The sequence below is a fragment of the Physeter macrocephalus genome, chromosome 20 (assembly GCF_002837175.3).
Source record: "Physeter macrocephalus isolate SW-GA chromosome 20, ASM283717v5, whole genome shotgun sequence".
In the NCBI taxonomy this organism is placed as follows: Eukaryota; Metazoa; Chordata; class Mammalia; order Artiodactyla; family Physeteridae; genus Physeter; species Physeter macrocephalus.
In genome coordinates this window covers 11,375,575-11,395,341 of record NC_041233.1, presented here as the reverse complement: position 1 = coordinate 11,395,341, position 19,767 = coordinate 11,375,575, and the positions used below count along the sequence as shown (strand labels likewise).

General features: G+C 39.1%; 1 protein-coding gene across 6 annotated transcripts in view; it reads right to left on the bottom strand.

Moving 5' to 3' along the window:
• Positions 1 to 19,767, bottom strand: part of BICC1 (BicC family RNA binding protein 1) — a 318,064-nt gene that overhangs the window by 150,808 nt on the left and 147,489 nt on the right. The gene's annotated exons all lie outside the window — the stretch shown is intronic.

The following is a 19,767-nucleotide window of genomic DNA, read 5'->3' as shown; positions in this document are numbered from 1 at the left end:
CTACTGAAGCCCACGCACCTGGAGCCCGTGCTCTGCAACAAGAGAAGCCACCGCAATGAGACGCCTGCACACTACAATGAAGAGTAGCCCCTGCTCGCCAAAACTAGAGAAAGGCCGTGCAGCAACGAAGACCCAATGCAGACAAAAATGAATAAATTAAATTAAATTAAAAATAATCAATAGGTGACAGCGGGAATAATGAGACTGCCGCTGTGTGTGAGACTCTGAATACACAGCCAGAGGAACTTAGTGAAGACAAAAGTACTGAAATTTAAAAATGAAAGCTGTAGTCACAAAAAGGATGAAGATGTCCCAGGGGAGGTGATGCCAGCACAATAACTCACATTAAAAAAAACTCTGGGAGACATTTCACAATTTTCAAAGTACAAAAGATGAAATGTTGGGATTTGATCCAGACTTATGATTCTGACAATTCAAGGCATAGGAAAGATGCTCTCTCCATACTGTAAGTCAGGGGTCCCCAATCCCCGGGCCACGGACCAGTACTGGTCCATGGTCTGTTAGGAACCAGGCCGCACAGCAGGTGGTGAGTGGTGGGTGAACAAGCGAAGCTTCATCTGTATTTACAGCCGCTCCCCATCACTTGCATTACCACCTGAGCTCCGCCTCCTGTCAGATTAGCCACAGCATTAGATTCTCATAGAAGTGCGAACCCTACTGTGAACTGTGCATGCGAGGGATCTAGGTTGTGCACTCCTTGTGAGAATCTAACGCCTGATGATCTGAGGTGGAGCTGAGGGAGTGATGCTAGCGCTGGGGAGTGGCTGCAAACACAGATTATCATTACCAGAGAGGTGTGACTGCAGAGACCATAATAAATCAATTGCTTGCAGACTCATACCAAAACCCTCACAGTGAGTGGCAACTGAAAACAAGCTCAGGGCTCCCACTGATTCTGCATTATGGTGAGCTGTATAATTATTTCATCATATATTACAATGTAATAATAAGAGAAATAAAGTGCACAATAAATGTAATGCACTTGAATCATCCCAAAACCATCCCCCCACCCCCAGTCCATGGCAAAATTGTCTTCCGTGAAACCAGTCACTGGTGCCAAGAAGGTTGGGGACTGTTGCTTTAAGTTATACAACAAAAAGAAAGCTAGCGCTGTTGCAACTTGACAAGCTTTTTACAAAGAAATGAAACACGTTAATTCTCGATATTTCTAATGTTTAGTGTTCTGAATAAATATTAATTTTACTGTTTTTTCATTTTCCTATACATTTATGACTGTTAGGTAGAGATTTTTTTAATGTTTTGACAAAAATTTTTAAAGGTTGCATATCATTCCATTCTCCCATTGATTACTAAAAGGGCTTTACACAGTTTCAGGTTGTTTTTAGGGCCCCACATCACTATGCAAGGTGAAGACTACCTTTTTCACCCCATTGAAAATCACTAATAAGGAGTTTCAAACTCTTCACACTATAGGCAGGTTTAGCTCATTTATTTCAGAAAGTTCAGAGGACACTTACTTATCAATCAAAACTTAGCTCAAATGTGCCCTCCACTGTGAAAACCCCTCCGACTTTCCCAGGCAAATGTCAGCTCTCTCTCTCTCCCTCCTCATCCTCACTTTGGTGTGGCAACATTATCGTGCTGCTTTCTTTGCTTAGGTTGCCAGTCCCACCAATGAATTGGGCTCCTGGTGACCAACAGCTGTATCTTGTTCATTTTTAAACATTAGAATCAAGCACTTAGGATCTCAATAAGCAGTGGTAAAGGAATTAGCAGTGATAAGGAAGAGATCATGAAGGGCAAAGGAGACTTTCTTTTTTCCGGACATAGAAGGTATTTTTCCTCATCTTTCATTAATATTTTCTGCACTTATTTTCTCTATTAAGACAGATATTTGACTTCCTGAATCTGCCTTCTTTCTCTTATCATTTTCCTCAGCTTTTTAAAATCACTTTTCTCAGGAAAACCTCCTGCACTGTTTGTGGGAATGTAAATTGGTACAGCCACTATGGAGAACAGTAGGGAGGTTCCTTAAAAAACTAAAAATAGAGTTACCATATGATCCAGCAATCCCACTCCTGGGGATGTATCTGGAAAAGATGAAAACTCTAATTCAAAAACATACACGCACCCCAGTGTTCACAGCAGCATTATTCACAATAGCCAAGACATGGAAGCAACTTAAGTGTCCACTGACAGAGGAATGGATAAAGAAGATGTGGTACATATGTATAGTGGAAAACTACTCAGCCATTAAAAAGAATGAAGTAATGCCATTTGCAGCAACATGGATGGACCTGGAGATTATCCCACTAAGTGAAGTATAAGCCAAAGACAAATATTGTATGATAATGCTTATATGTGGAATCAAAAAAAATACACATGAACTTATTTATAAAACAGAAATAGATTCACAGACATAGAAAACAGACTTGTGGTTGTCAAGGGAGGGGGGTGGGGGAGGGAAGGTTTGGGAGTTTGAATATGAAAAAGAATGTGTTTGTGTGTATATATATATATATATGTATTAAAAACTGGGTCACTTTGCTGTACAACAGAAATTAACACAACACTGTAAATCAACTATATTTCAATAAAATAAACTTTAAAAAAAGTTAAGTAAATAAATAATAAAATTCAATCAAAAACAAAAGAAGACTTTCCAATTATACAACACATGGTGTAGCACAGAGTGCAGCCATTCCATCTACAAAGTCTCCTTTAACTCATCCAAAGCATGGCATTTTTGAAGAGTATGCTTATAGAATAAATGAACTGAGTGAATAGTCATTAAATGAAAGTAAAGACTAAATCACCGACAAGATTCATTCTCCCAGGGGATATCTGCATTATAATAAACAAACTCTCCAGCCACAATGTCTGAGGTGGCGGGGTAAGTACAGTGCGTGGCAAGTTGGGCCAAGTGTAGGTGGGAAGTTCTGTCATTTCTGTTCCAGCCTATGGTTGGCACAGGCTTGGGGGGACAGGTCATACCCACCCATTTTAAAATATGATTTCTACTTGTTGGCACCTATTTCAATAATGTAAAAAACACTTTGTGGGCAGCAAAAAAAAAGCATAGTTCCCATTTCCCCATCTGTGCTCCAAACCAAGGAGAATTTTCATGGGGTATGAGTGGGTTATTCACGATCACCTATAATGTTAGTGAAAAACCAGTTTCTTGGTTCCCCTGGGACATAAGGACCTGTGATTCTTAAGGCTATTCCATTCTCCAAGTATCACCTTATTACAATTCCTCAGAAAGATGAACCAGATCTCTACCTGACATCAGGGGTAACTATAAAGAGATTTATTAAACTTGAACTATCAGAGTACAACTTTTGTGTAACTTGAGTGGAACAGTATATAAATTGGGGGGAAATGTAATACTACTGATATCTTTAATAAAATCAAGTTACCAACCTTTGATTGTTAATCTTCTAGCCTCTGATTTTTCATATGCCTAGTGACTCCAGTTACATGAATCCACTTTTATGCTTTTTTAGGCAATACATTTTACCACCCAGTTCATCTTAATCTTCTCAAAGTCAACAATCTTACTTAGCTCAGTAATCCCCAATGGCATTGATGCTGATGAGGAATAACAGATCAGCACAACAGCAGCTCTATAATGGCATCCCTGAGACATCAAAAAGAGATAAAATTCCATGCAGGCTATGCTACTGCAACAACTCCAAATGGAGTGTGTTCAGGAGGTGAACACAACAAAACTTGATTCCTCTCTCACGTTAAATGGCCTGCATGAGTCGGCAAGGGGTCTGGCTCTACACACTTAGGGACCCAAGCTAAAGGGAGGCCCTTGCATTTTATAGTCACCCATCTGGAATCCATGGCCTGCCTCCTCAGTCTCCCTTTGGGAGAAAAACAGGAAGAATCCTGCATCACTCTTTTACTGCCTTGGCCTAGAAGAGAAACACACTACCTCCCCCACAGCCCATTGGCCATGACTACATATGTATCTCTGCCAACTCAAAGGGATCAGGGACATGCAAGGGGCAATCAGAATATTTGGTGGGCATGACTGCCTCTGCCAGATAGTTCTTTAAAAGCTTCAACATCAGTTAGCTGAAGAACTTATTCTGAAGTAAAACCTCCCTCTGCTCTTTCTTTTCAGAATCCAGACTCATACACATAGCCTTTTAAGTTCTCTCTACCTGGATATCTCACTAGCTCCTCAGACATGTTTAAACTGAGCACAATCTTCTCCGTGCAACTTGACACTGTACGTTGTCTACCCAGGATCCAAAATCGACCCAATTATGTTAGAGTGATGCCACTCCCATTGCCAGGGGTTAGTTTAAAACAGTCCTGTTAAAACTCAACAACAAAGAAACAAACAACTTCATCCAAAAATGGGCAAAGAACTCAAAAAGACATTTCTCCAACAAAGATATATAAATGGCTAGTAAGCACATGAAAAGATACTCAACATCAGTGATCGTTAGGGAAATGCAAATCAAAAGCACAATGAGATACCACCTCATACCCACTGGGATATCTACTATCAAAAAAACAAAAAACACAGAAGGTAAGAAGTGTTGGCAAGGATGTGGATAAAATGGAACCCTCATGCACTACTGGTGAGAATGTAAAATGGTACAGCTGCTGTGGAAAACACTATGGTAGTTCCTCAAAAACGTAAAAATAGAATTAACATATGATTTAGCACTTCTGGGTATATATCCAAAAGAACTGAAGTCAGGGTCTCAAAGAGATATTTGTACAACTCTCAACCATGTTCATAGCAGCACTATTCAAAGTAGCTAAAATGTGGAAGCAACCCAAGTGTCCATGATAGAATGAATGGATAAGCAAAATGTGGTTTATACATACAATGGAATATTATCCAGTCTTAAAAAGGAAGGAAATTCTAACGTATGCTACAACATGGATGAACCTCGAAAACATAACACTAGGTGAAATAAGCCAGTCACAAAAATACAAATACTGTGTGATTCCATGTATATGAGAAAAGTAGAGAGTCAAAATTAGAGAGGCACAAAGTAGAATGGTGGTTTCCAGGCACCATGGGGAGAAAGCAATGCGGAGTTATTGTTTCAGATGTACAAGATGAAAAGAACTATGGACATGGATGGTGGTGATGGCTGAACGACATTCATGAATGTACAGTTAAAAATGGTTAAAATGAAGTGATGTCAGCATCATGGCAGCATGAGACACTCCCTTTGTCTCTCCCCTTTAATCTACAACTAGTGAAACATCCATAACTCAGACAAAGGTTCCTCTGCCCAACACACCAGGATGCCAGAGACTTCCACACATCTGTACACCTATAGGTGCGTGGACTGGAACACATGGAGGAGGTGGAGCCAGGGGAACAGCAGAGGCAGTGACCATGATCCTGGCCCCCCAGCCATGGCAGCTGAGCCTGCAATCCCAGAGAACCTAGTAGCAGGAGGGGAAGCAGGGTACATGGCCCTGGCCTCCCAGCTGCAACAGCACCTGCAGCCAGGGAACTGGGCAGCAGCAGCAGGACCTGCGACCCTGATTCTTCCAGCTGCTGCAGTGCCCACGTCTCCAGCCCCCCTCCCACTCACAGCAACAGCACCCATGAACCCAACAGCCCTGGATGTAGCAGAGGCACCCAACTCATCTCCCCATCCTTCCTACTTGCCCTGCCACAGCAGCTGCCTGCAACGCAGGCGACCCTAGACATGGTGGTAACACCCACCATCCCAGTGTTCCCAGCAGTGACACCAGCAGCGGCAAGGCACCACCAACCCCAAAGGCACAAGCAGTGACAATGAGGGCACCAGGAAACACATCTGACAGAGAGGCAGGGGAGGATGGAAAGTGCCAATTCTCAAATATAGCCAGAGGCAGCTCAGGTAAGAGAAAACCAAAACTTGTAATATAGCACCACCTACTGAAAAACAAAAGAAAAGCCTCTAATTACCAACCTGCTGAATTGTTAGAATCAAATGAAAAAAGCTTTACCTAAAGAAGAAAGGTGTTTGCTACTTCAAAAGTGCCAGCAGAAGAACAACTCACCAAGCACCATGAAAAACCATAGCAACATAGTATCACACACACACAAAAATGACAATTCTCCAAAACTCAAACTTAAAGTCATTGACTACCGCAATCTCAATGACAGAAATTCAAAATAGCTGTCATGAAGAAACTCAATGAGCTATAAGAAAAATCAGAAAGGCAGTTCAATGAGCTCAGGAATAAAATTAATGAACAGAAACAATACTTTGCCAAAGAGACTGAAACTGGAAAATTTTAAAGAACCAAACAGAAATTCTGGAGCTGAAGAACTCAATAAATGACATTTTTTTCAATGCATTAGAAAAAAAGCACTGGAGGGACTTCCCTGGTGGTCCAGTGGTTAAAACTCCTCACTTCCTCTGCAGAGGGCATGGGTTCAATCCTGGTTGGGGAACTAAGATCCCACATGCCACGTGACACAGTCAGAAAAAAAAAAAAGAAGAAAAGAAAAGAAAGCACTGGAAACAGAGCAGACCATATGAGAGACAGAATTAGTGAACTTGAATATACAAATCTAGAAATGACTCAGGAGAGAGAGCTATGGTTTTTTAAAATGAGGAAATTCTAAAAGAACTATCCATTAGGAAGGGCAAGACGTGTTGGAAAGGCAAAATAAGGATAATGGTATCCGAGAGGGAGAAGGGAGCAGAGAGTTTATTTAAAGAAATATAGAAGTGATTCAGGTAGAAGAGGAGAGAGAACTAAGATCTTTTAAAAATGAAGAAATTCTATGAGAACTATCCAACTCCATTAGGAAAGGCAGCATAAGGATAATGGGTATCCTAGAAGGAGAAGAGAGGGAGAAGGGAGCAGAGAGTTTATTTAAAGAAATAATAGCTGAGAACTTCCCAAATCTGGGGAAGAAACTAGATATGAAGTCAGTGAAGCCAAAAGAATATCTAAATCTGTTGACGCAAAAAGTCAATGACAAAGAATGAATTTCAACGACAGCCAGGAAAGAAAAAGACAGCAACCTACAAAGAATCCCCATTAGGCTATCAGCAGATTTCTCATCAGAAACTCTACAAGCCAAGAGACAGTAGAATGACACACTCAAAATACTCAAAAATAAAATACTGTCAGCCAAGAATATTCTATCCAGCAAAGTTACCCTTCAGATTTTTAGGAGAAATAAAGGCTTTCTCAGTAAACATACTTTGAGGGAGTTCATTACCACTAGACCCGCCTTACTAGAAATGTTGAAAGGAGCTCTTCTACCTGAAATGATAAGGCAAAAGTACACAAAACTAAGGTAATAATCAGAAAGGAAAAATCAGAAAAATTCAACTCTATGTCAGAGTAGGTTGTTAAGCACTTAATTATAACATAAAGGTTAAAGGGAAAAAAGCAATTAAAAAAAACTATAGCTACTCAATTTGGTAACAAACTCACAACATAAAAAGGGATAACTTGCAACAACAAAAACATAAAAAGAAAGAACAGAACCCCTAGATGTAAATGAAGATAAGACGCTATCTCAGCATAAAAAGGACTATTTTAGCTTTGAGACATGTCGTACAAATCTCACAATAACCACAAAAATAAATCTAGAGCAGAGACATGAAACATAAAAGAGAAAACTGAGAAAAACATTATAGAAAACTGCCAAACTAAAATGGTAGACAGAAACACAAGGAAAAAGAAAAAAAGGAGAAATAGAGCAACCAGAAAACAAAAGATAAAATGGCAGTACTAAGTTCTTATTTATCAATAATCACCATAAATGTAAATTGACTGAATTCACCAATACAAAGAGACAAGTGACTGGGTGGATTAAAAACAACACCAAACCATATGCAGCCCCCAGGAGAATCATCTCCAGCTCTAAAGACAAACATAGGCACAAAGTAAAGGGATGAAAGATGATACTCCAACCAAATGGCAGCCAAAAGAAAGAGAGCAGAGTCATACTCTTATCAGATAAAACAGATGGCAACCCAAAAAGGGCAACAAGAGACAAAATTGGACATTATATAATTTTTAAAAAGGTGACAATCCACCAAAAAGACATAACAGTTAATATACATGAACCTAACTTAGGAGCACCAAAATATATAGAGCAATCATTTACAGATCTAAAGGGGGAAATTGTCAGCAATGCAATAATGGTAAGGAACTTTGATACTCCACTTACATCAAGGGATAGATCATACAGACAGAAAGTCAACAAGGAAACAGCAGCCTTAGATAAAACATTAGACCAAATGGACTTAACAGATTTAAACAGAACAGTCCATCCAAATGCAGCAGAATACACATTCTTCTCAAGTGCATATTCTCAAGGACAGACCATATGTTGGGACACAAAACAATTCTTAATAAATTTAGAAGACTGAAATCATATCAAGCATCTTTTCTGGTCACAGTGGTATGAAACTAGAAATCAACTATAAGAAGAAAACTAGAAAAATCACAAATGTGTGGAGACTAAACGATATGCTACTGAACAAATATTGGGCCAATTAAGGAACCAAAGGAAAAATCAAAAAATGCCCGAAGGCAAATGAAAATACCAAAATCTATGGGATGCAGCAAAAGAGGAAGCAAGAGAAAAGTTTACTGCAATACAGGCCCACCTCAAAAAACAAACAAAAATATCACAAATAAACAATCTAATCTTACACCTGAAAGAACTAGAAAAAAACAAAGCCCAGACTTAGTAGAAGGATAGAAATAATAAATATCAGAGAAGAAATAAATGAAATAGAGACTAAAAAGACAATAGAAAAGATCAATGAAACTAAAAGCTGGTTCTTTGAAAAGAAACAAAATTAACGAACCTTTAGCTACACTAAGAAAAAAAGAGAGACTCTGATAAAGAAAATCAGAAACAAAGAAGGAGAAATTACAACAGATACCCCATAAACACAAAGGATTATAAGAGAATACTATGAACAGCTATATGCCAACAAACTGGACAACCCAGAAGAAATGGATAAATTCTTAGAACCATACCACCTTCCAAGACCAAATCATGAAGAAAAGGAAAATCTGAATAAACCAATCACCAGTAAGGAGATTAAAACAGTAATCAAAAACCTCCCCAAAAACAAAAGTCCAGGACCAGACAGCTTCACAGGTGAATTCTATCAAACATTCATAAGAGATTTAATACCCGTCCTTCTCAAACTCTTCCAAAAAATTGAAGAGGAGGGAATGCTTCCTAACTCATTTTACATGATGCCAAAAGCAGACAAAGACAACACACAAAACAGAAAATTACAGGCCAATCAATATCTCTGATGAGTACAGATGCAAAAATCCTCAACAAAATGACAACAAACCAAATACAACAATACATTAAAAGGATCATACACCATGATCAAGTGGGATTTACTCCAGGGATGCAAGGATGTTTCAGCATCTGCAAATCATTCAACATGATATACCACATTAACAAATAAAGGATAAAAATAATATGATCATCCAAATACATGCATATAAAAGCATTCAACAAGATTCAATACCCATTTACGTCTAAAAAACTCAATAAAATGGGTATAAAACAAAAATCCTCAACAAAATGACAACAAACCAAATACAACAATACATTAAAAGGATCATACACCATGATCAAGTGGGATTTACTCCAGGGATGCAAGGATGTTTCAGCATCTGCAAATCATTCAACATGATATACCACATTAACAAAATAAAGGATAAAAATAATATGATCATCCAAATACATGCATATAAAAGCATTCAACAAGATTCAATACCCATTTACGTTTAAAAAACTCAATAAAATGGGTATAAAAGGAACATATCTCAACATGTATATATGCCATATATGCCAAACCTACAGCTAACATCAAACTCACTGGTGAAAAACTAAAAGTTATATCAAGAACAAGACACAGATGCCCACTCTCGTCACTCTTATTCAGCAAAGTATTGGAAGTCCTAGCCAGAGCAATTAGGCAATAAAAAGAAATAAAAGGCATCTAAATTGAAAAGGAAGAAGTAAAACTGGCGCTATTTGTGGATGACATAGAAAACCATAAAGACTCTTCCAAAAAACTACTAGAAACAATACACAAATACAAGTTGCTGGGTACAAAATCAATATACAAAAATCTGTTGCATTTCTGTATGTTAACAATGAACTAGGAGAAAGACAAATTGAGAAAACAATCCCATTTACAATCACAACAAAAAGAATAAAAAACCTCAGAATAAATTTAACCAAGGAGGTGAAAGACCTGTACACCGAAAACTGTAAGACATTCTTGAAAGAAACTGAAGACGATACAAGGAAATGGAAAGATAGTCCATGCTCACTGGATTGGAAAAATTAACATTGTTCAAATGTCTATATTACCCAAAGTATAATCTACAGACTCCACAGAGTCTCAACATTTTTCACGGGTCTAGGACAAACAATCCTAAAATTTTTATGGAGCCACAGAAAACCCCAAATTGCCAAAGCAATTCTGAGAAAACAGAACAAAGTTGGAGGTAGCACACTCCCTGATTTCAAATTATACTATCACAAAGCCATAGTAATCAAAACACCATGGTATTGGTGGAAAAACAAACACACAGATCAAGCAAGAACTGGGAGCCCAGAAATAAACCCACACATATATAGACAATAAATTTATGACAAAGGAGCAAAGAACATACAATGGAGAAAGGAGAGCCTCTTCAATAAATGGTGCTGGAGAAACTGGGCAGCTACATGCGAAAGACTGAAAACAGACCTGTCTTACACATACACAAAAATTAACTCAAAATGGATTAAAAACTTGAATGTAACACCTGAAACCATAAAAATCCTATAAGAAAACATAGGCAGTATGCTGTTTGACATCAGTGTTAGGAATATCTTTCTTAGTACGTCTCCTCAGGCAAGGGAAACAAAGCAAAAATAAACAAATGAGACTACATCAAAAAGCTTCTACACAACAAAGGAAACCACCAAAAAATGAGAAAATGACCTACCAAATGGAAGAAAATATTTGCAAATCACATCCTCAATATGGGGTTAATATCCAAAATATATAAAGAACTCACACAATTCAACAACAACAAAAAAAAAACAGATTGAAAAATGGGCAGAAGATTTGAATAGACATTCTTCCAAAGACAATATACAGATGGCCAACAGGCACATGAAAAGATGTTCAACATCACTAATTATTAGGAAAATGTAAATCAAAACCACAATGATATATCACGTCATGCCCATTAGAATGGATAGTATCAAAACGGCAAGAATTAGCAAGTGTTGGAGAAGATGTGGAGAAAGGGAACCCTCATACACTGGTGGCGGAATGTAAATTGGTAGCAGCCACTATGGAAAACAATACAGAGATTACTCAAAAATTTAAGACTAGAACTACCATATGATCCAGATTTTCCACTTCTAGGTATTTATCCAAAGAATATAAAACACTAATTCAAAAAGATAAATTCACCCCTATGTTCATGGTAGCATTATTTACAAAAACCAAGATATAGAAACAACCTAAGTGCCCATGGACAGAAGAATGGATAAAGAAGATGTGGTATTTATATGCAATGGAATACTACTCAGCCAGAAAAAAAGAGAACGTAGTTATCTCCGACAGCATGGATGGAGGTTGAGGGTATTATCCTAAGTGAAATAAGTCAGACAGAAAAAGACGAATACCATAATATTTCACTTGTATATGGAACATAAAAGAACAAAAACAAAATAAACAAACCAATCTAAACCAAAAAACCACACAAAGAATAGGTTAGTCGTTACCAGAGCAGAAGAGCGGGGTGGGGGGAATGGCGAAATGGCTACAGTGGGTCAACTGTATAGTGACAGACAATTTAAACTTTTGATGGTGAGCATGCTGTAGCATACACAGAAGTCAAAACGTAATGTTGTACACGTGAAACTTACATAAAGTTATACACCAATGTTACCTCAAAAAAAGGTTAAGATATTAAATTTTATACCACAATTAATAAAAAGAATAGTCAGTCATGTAATCTAATTTGGGCCAAAGACAAGTGGGAAGTGGTCTAATGGAAGCTTTTGAGAATGAAGCTTTCAGGCTTTTGTAAGAGAATTTCTGAAAACGTTTTCTCTATCCCACTAGATGTGAACAAAGACAAATGGAGCCCAACTCCTACAGGCTGCCACCCATGACCATGAGGAGGATCAGCTTCCGGATAAAGCCATCCACGTGGAAGGCAGAGCTGAGAGTCAGGGAACATCTGAGCTTTGGATGATATCATGAAGCTTCTTGATCAACCATTCCTGAAGCCCACTTATCTCTGCACTCTTCAGTAACGTAGGCCCACACATGTTCATGTTGTCGGAGCCAACCTGTTACTTGAAACTGAAAGCATCCTATCAGATACACCTTCCAAACCAGGTCCTCCTTCGGACATCCATACTCGACTCCATCTGTTCAAAACCTTATCCCCTCCCCTCCCCTCCAGCTCCTCCCTCCCCACTGCCCATCCCCCCACACTACCATAACCAGGAAGCTGCACAGACCTAGTGATTCTCTCTCCAAATCTGTGCCCAGAATCTAAGACAAGTTTCCATCCAGATCATCGCCCCTCGTGAACGCTTCCACATTGGGTTTCACCACTGGTGGCAGCACTTCCAGCCTTTTCCCCTTCAAGTCATAGGCTCTGATAAGTCCCTCCCCTAATTCAAAAGTCAGCCAGTGCTTATTCATTATCCCTTAAGTTAGATGCGAACTTCTTGGCCTAGCATTTAAGACCGTCCATAACCAGGCCTCAACCCACCTTTTTGGTTTTGCTTTTCCTCAGTTTCCTCTACTTTCATCAACACCTCTAGCCACTGTCCTATCCACACCTGATCCCTACAATTTTTTTCCTTTATTCAAACTGTTCTATGGTTTCATTGTCTCCTGCTGATTTTCTACCCGTTGTTCAAGGCAAAACATAAAAGCAACTTCAAGATGCCCTCAATCAGGTGTAATCTTTCCCTCCTCAGAGCTGCTATATCGTCTCTCTTAAACCAGTTATGTGACATTACTATTTTTAAAAATGGTTAAATCCCCTTTTTATAATATACAATCCTTACGGCAAAGTTTGTTTTACTTATACTGAACTTGCCACGTCCTATAAGGCCTAATTATTGGGAAAGCCAGAAACAGCTACCCTCTTGACAAGTCACAGACAGGAGACCTGGGAATTTCACTCCAAGAGAGTCATAAGCTTCGAGGAGATCAATATACTGTCCTCTGAGGGACCCAAAGGTGAAGTCACTTTCTTTTTTATAGGATCATACATCTAATCAAAAGTCCCTGATTCATATGCCTATAGGAGCTAGGAAAGGAACTGTTAACAATGAAGGGGCATACTGCAAGCTTTTAATTCAAATATACATTCCACAAAAGAAAAAAATAGACATATAAAAGTTATTCATTTCCCCAAACAAATATACCTTCTCTCATGTTCTTGGAATTCACCGTCTACCCCCTCACTCACATTTCCTCTAGACTGACAGACAGGGGTACAAGAATTATTTTATTATACCATGAGAAAACCAATAGTACAACAAGGATAAATGGTAACTGACACTTGACCTCAGTGTCAGGGAAACAACAGGGAGTGGTAGAGGGTGTACCAAACAGGAGACCACCTGTCCTGCCCAAGGTGGTTGCTTGGTATCACCATCTCCAACTAGCACGTGCAGGAGCCGGCCCAAAACAGCCAGCCTTCCAGATTTTTCAAGAAAAGCTACCAAAACAGATTGGTTATATAAAATCTCCTTAATTTTAAAATGCTGGCAGACACATCATTTATATTAAAATCACTGTCTGAATGAATATGATATGGCCTAAACTAAACACGCTGTATGCCAAATAGAACCAGCAAGTGATCCATTCGTCTTCTGTTTACCTGAAATGGGTTCAAGGAAAAATAAAAGGACTGTGGTAATACTCACAAGAGTGAGTAAACAGTACTTCTACCAGAATCAGAAAAGCTGGTGCCCCAGGCATTTTATAACTAGTTAGGCTTTGATCTTAGGAAGGAGGAATGCACAGACAGCTTTATAGCCCAGCACCTGACTTTTGGTTGAGGGTATATGGTGGAGAGGCCTAGGGCTAAAAGCTGTTGGGAAACTGAGGCCAATTAACACAAGGTGATAGGCAAAACCCCTTGCACATGGTAGGATTTTTAAAACCACCAGACTTTCCTGAATTAACGTTGGAAATCATTCCTTCCAAGAACATGCCAGAAAAATAAAGTGTTACCCCACTGAATTTATACGGCATGCTAGAAAATATCTACTGTACTCCAAATGTATTTTTCTGCAAAAGTAATTTTAAATCTTTCTGATATAGGAAAATGTGTGGTGCCCATAAAAAGTTATGAGTAACATTCAAAGAATTGACACATTTCAAAAATGATTTGAATTGATTATGAATATTTCCAAAGAAGCTTCTCTGGAGGCTGAAGCTCACTAATGATGTCACAAGGGAGACTTGGAAAGACAAACATGCAGATGGACCAGGAATTCATTAATCCTCAACAGTGCAGAACTGCACTTGGCAATATTTCAGATGTCTTCATGTGATGCTCAGGATGAAAGTTTCAAAACAGTTTTTCTCTTGCAAATTTTTAGGTTCTTAACATCTAAGGAGAATCCAATTAAAAATCACTCAACTCTCCAAATCCTGGTTTCAAGAAATTAAGATTCTCTCCATACATCCTCAATCTCCAGCACCTAGTCACATCTGATAAAATGGTATATAACTATCATAGTATGAAATGTCAACCAGTTGGTATATAACTATCATAGTATGAAATGTCAACCAGTTGGTGAGGTATATTTTCACCACTATGAGCTCATTTACGAAACAAGATGAGTGTGGAGCAAGATGCTCATCTGATGGGAAACAATGATTGACGAAAACAGCCACGGCCACTGCTCTCAGGACGCTGACAGTACAGTCAGGGAAACAAACAACCAAACAACCCTGCCCAATGTATAATTAGAAAGCGTAAGAATTTCCAAGAAAGAAAGTTAAAAGTTGCAATGATACCATCTGATACAGAGATGCCGTGTAGTCTATTAATCAGGGAAGGCAGCCTTCAAAAAAGTGAGCCACAACATGAAGCAGGGTAACACAAACCATGGAGGTAACACAAGGGGGTAACGCAAACCATGCCAAGGAGAGGGATTGGCTTTCATTCATTTACAAATATGTACTGCCTGCCAAATATGTGTCAGTCATTGCATTAAACATTAGGTATGTCATAGGGAATAGAATTTAAACAGTCCCTGATAACACTTACAATCTACTGGGGAAAAGGAACAGATTTTTTAAAATAATAATAAACCTACTGAGGGAAATGAAGAAAGAAGGGGAAGAAATCATTGTTTAACATGGCGGAGGGGTTAAAAAAGAACAGGATGCTCTGAATCAGAACAATAAGAGGGTTTCTACTTAATATTGGCTGGGGCAATCTCTCCGGGTCCCTAAAGGGTCATTTAAGCCAAGTCCTGAAGGATGTCAAAAATACATACAGAACATTGCAGGAGGGGAGTACCATACAGCCCAAAAGCCCTGAAGCAGGAGGGAACTCGGTGTTAAAGGAACTGAAAGAAGACCAGACTGGAAGGAGAAAGTGGCAACACGTGAGGTGGAGAGGACAGTAAGGGCCAACTCATCAGAGACTGGAAAACCATGGTAAGGAGTTTAGATCTTATTCTAAGAGTACTAGGAAGGCAATGAAGGGTTTTAAGACTTGGAGTAACATGGCTCTATCTGTGTTTAAAAGAACACATTGACAGGATCAGGACTGGGAGGAGAGAGATGAGTTCGGAGGACACTGCAATTGTCAGGCAAGAGATGATGGGAGCATGGTGAAGGTTAGGAAGGTAAAATGAAAAAAAGTGATTCAAATCAACATGTACTGAGGGTAGAACTCAGAAGCCTACTGACTGATTTGATTGCGGGGGGGAAGGAAGTTATTAAGTTATCAGGCATGTCTCTGGTTTATATAACTGGATGGCTGAGCTTGGAAGAAAGGAGAAGAACAAATGAGACTAATAAAAGTTTTAGATAAGTTATATATTTTTTTTAAGTCTATGAGCTGTTGAAGTGGATTTCCATCCAAGTGGAAATATCAAGCTAAAGTTTTAAGAATCTAGTGATTGAAGGGAAAAAATCTGATCAAAAATATAAATTTGGAATTCTACAGATGATATTTAAGGTCATGGAAACTGAGGGTCTTGCACAGGAAGGACACAAAGAAGAGATAAAGGTGCTCCCAATTTTTCTTTTTTTGGCCATGCCACTCGGCTTGTGGGATGGGATCTTAGTTCCCCAACGAGGGACTGAACCTAGGCCCTCAGCAGTGAGAGCGTGGCGCCCTAACCACTGGACTGCCGGGGAATTCCCAAGGTGCTCCCAATTTAGATGCAAAACCAGCCTTGAGAATTCAAAGGGACAAAGTAGAAAGGTAGTTGTAAGGAACTGGGGGTGGGGAAAATGGCTAGTTATTAATGGTTACAGAGTTTCACTTTGGGAAGCTGAAAAAGTACTACATGTGGATGGTGCCCATGGTTGCACAACAATGTGACTACACTTAATGCCACTTAAAAATGGTGAAATTTTTATGGTAAATTTTATGCTTTGTATCTATTACTACAATTAAAAAACAAAAAAACAGAAAAACTAAATCTTGAGAAATTCCAGCATTCACGCATTGGGTAGAATAGGAGATGCTGAAAAAATAAGAGGATAATGAGTTTCCAGAAGGATGGTAGACGATGAAGTCACAGAAGATGAATGAAAAGCTCAAGACTGATCCACATACAGGGAAAGTCCTTCAAGGGAAAAAGAACTGAAAGCTACTGAGAAATGACATCAGATAAGACTTGTACATATTCCTTATATTCTTGAAACACAGAGATCACAGGTAACCTTGACACAACCAACTAGGGTGAGCACAGGAGTTGAGGTGAGTTGAGAAGAGAAGGGGCTTTGAAGAAGCAGAATATCATTAATAGACAACTCTTTCAAGTTTTGATTCTAAAAAGAAGCAGAAAAACACAACAGTGGCTGGAGAGGAATGCGGGAGTCTAGGGGAGGTATGGCAATGGCAAATACCTACCCCAGTTATCCACTTTCCCCAAATTAGAACCTCGGATTTTTAGCTGCCTTCCTTGAAAAATAGGTGTGGCCAGGTAACTCAGTTCTGCCCAGGGAAATGTTAGCAGATTCTGAGAAATCTCATCATCCAATGAGTGGATGTCTTTTGTCCTTTCTTCCATTCTGCTCATTGGACTGTGATTTCTGAAGTTCCAACTTCGATTATGAAGATTAAAAGGCCATAACCTAGGAGTGGGAAACTGTACAGGGAGAATCGATTTGGTGTACTGAGGTCTTGGGGGAGCACTGACGCCACCCCAGACCTGCACTGTCCTGCTACGCAATTCTTCCAGGAGAAATAATCTTCCAACTTATTTTAAAAACAATCATTTTGCTCGGATTTGATTTTCTGCTGCCACAGACAATTCTAATCCCAACTAACACAGGCAGTTTTTGTCTGTCTTTAAAATGGAAGGTACCAGGACAGAACTGTGGGTCGACGGGAATGATCCGATTAGAGAGACTGAGCCAAGACACAGGAGGATAAAGCCTAAGGCGCGAAGCATGTGCGACGTGCAAACCCAGTGTGGTTAGAAAGGTGAGAACCAGGGAAGAGACAAGAGTCAAATCATTCAGAGCCTTGCAAACTAAGGTAAGGATTTTACTTCTTTTATCCTAAGAGCAATGGGAAACAACCAGACATTTTTCAATAGGTAAGTAACATGATCTAATGTGTGCTTTTTCAAAGATCCCTGACAGTACTTTGGAGAAAGTAATAGAGGGAGAGCCAAGAGAGGTGGCAAGAAAACGAGTTAGGAGGTTTCTCTGGCAATCCAGATGAAAATGGTGATGGCTTCAAACAGGATCGTGATTCTGCACTATGGCAAAGGGAGTAAATGTGATGAAGACAGTGCTGGCAGGACTTTGTATATGATGACATGTGAGAGCTCAGGGACACGAAGCAGTCAAGGTTATGACTTGGACAGCACTTTGAAGGGTGGTGCCATTCACTGACACAGGGACCTGGGGAGAAAACACAGTTGGGTAACCTCAATTTTGAATATACTAACTTTTAAGCTCCTGAGTTAATCAGATGCAAATACCCAGCAAGTAAATGGCTTGTTCTCAGCGGCTTTACTCATAATAGCCAAAAATGGGAAACAGTCAGGAAGTAGATAAACCTTGGTGAGTTCCATATGATGTAATACAACTTATTAATAAAAAGGAATGAATTACTGATATACATAACAATACAGATGAAACTCCAAAACATTATGCTAAGTGAAAGAAGTCTTACACCACAGAGTACATACTGTATGTTTCAAGATATGTTCTAGAACAAAAAATACTAATCTTTGATTTAAAAAAAAAACTCAGAAGAGTGGTTTCCAGAACGGTTGGGGTGTGATATTCAAGTGGGCTGAGGGGAAGGGGTAGGAGGAAACTCTTTCAAGTCACGGTTTATATCTTCATAAGAGTTTGCGTTACATGGATTTATATTATACAACCGTCAAAACACAGTGAATGCTACATTTATTTTAAATTTAAAGGCAACAAAACACCATGAACAAATACTGAATGCCAGTTATTGGTATGCATGTGCTGTCTGTACATCAGTCTGAAATGCAGCAAAAAGATGGATTCATGAATAAATAGAAGGCTGGATAGATGATCCATGTGTGATGAAGCAAATATTTAAAAACTGCAGAATGTAAGTAGTGGGTATATGGTATTCCCTGCATAATCCTTTCAACATTTTTGTATTTTTATAATAAAATGGTAGAAGAGCCTTAAGTAACCAAACAATGCATTTCTATAAAAGCATTAACTAAAATTTTACAATAATATAGACAAATGTCCTCTTCCTTACTTTCCTTCACATCTTCACGTTTATTGTGAATCCATGAATGTTGACTACTAAGGAATTTGTAACCAATTCAATCGCCAAGAAAATTAGTATTTTATGCCATATGAAATCATTATCAAGGGCCCAAAATATGGACTTCGCAGAAAAAGGGTTAAGCAGAACTACTGTAATGCATTTTAAGCAATGAAACCATGATAATTCAAGAAAAAAACAGGGAAAGTTCCAGCTAATACAGGGAAAATAATGGTCATTCTGAATTATGTAACATTTTAATGGATACTGTTTTTTTCCTTTTTTTTTTTTTTTTTTTTTAATTTTTGGCTGTCCTGGGTCTTTGTTGCCGCGCAGGCTTTCTCTAGTTGCGGCGAGCGGGGGCTACTCTTCGTTGCAGTGCGTGGGCTTCTCAATGCAGTGGCTTCTGTTGCGGAGCACAGGCTCTAGGCGCACGGTCTTCAGCAGTTGTGGCACGCGGGCTCAGTAGTTGTGGCTTGTGGGCTCTGGAGCGCAGGCTCAATAGCTGTGGCACAGGGGCTTAGTTGCTCTGCGGCATGTGGGATCTTCCCGGACCAGGGCTCGTTCCCGTGTCCCCTGCACTGGCAGGCGGATTCCCAACCACTGTGCCACCAAGGAAGTTCCTGGATACTGTTTTCTTATTTTCATACACTGGCAGGTCTTTAGGACCTATTTAAGAAGTAGGTAACTAACACTGGCATACCAAATGTCACACTATGTTACTCATTAATGTTTTTTTTTTAATGTTTCCCTAGGAATACTGCTTATATCCTTAATTTCCACTACCAAACACAAGTGTTTTACTTA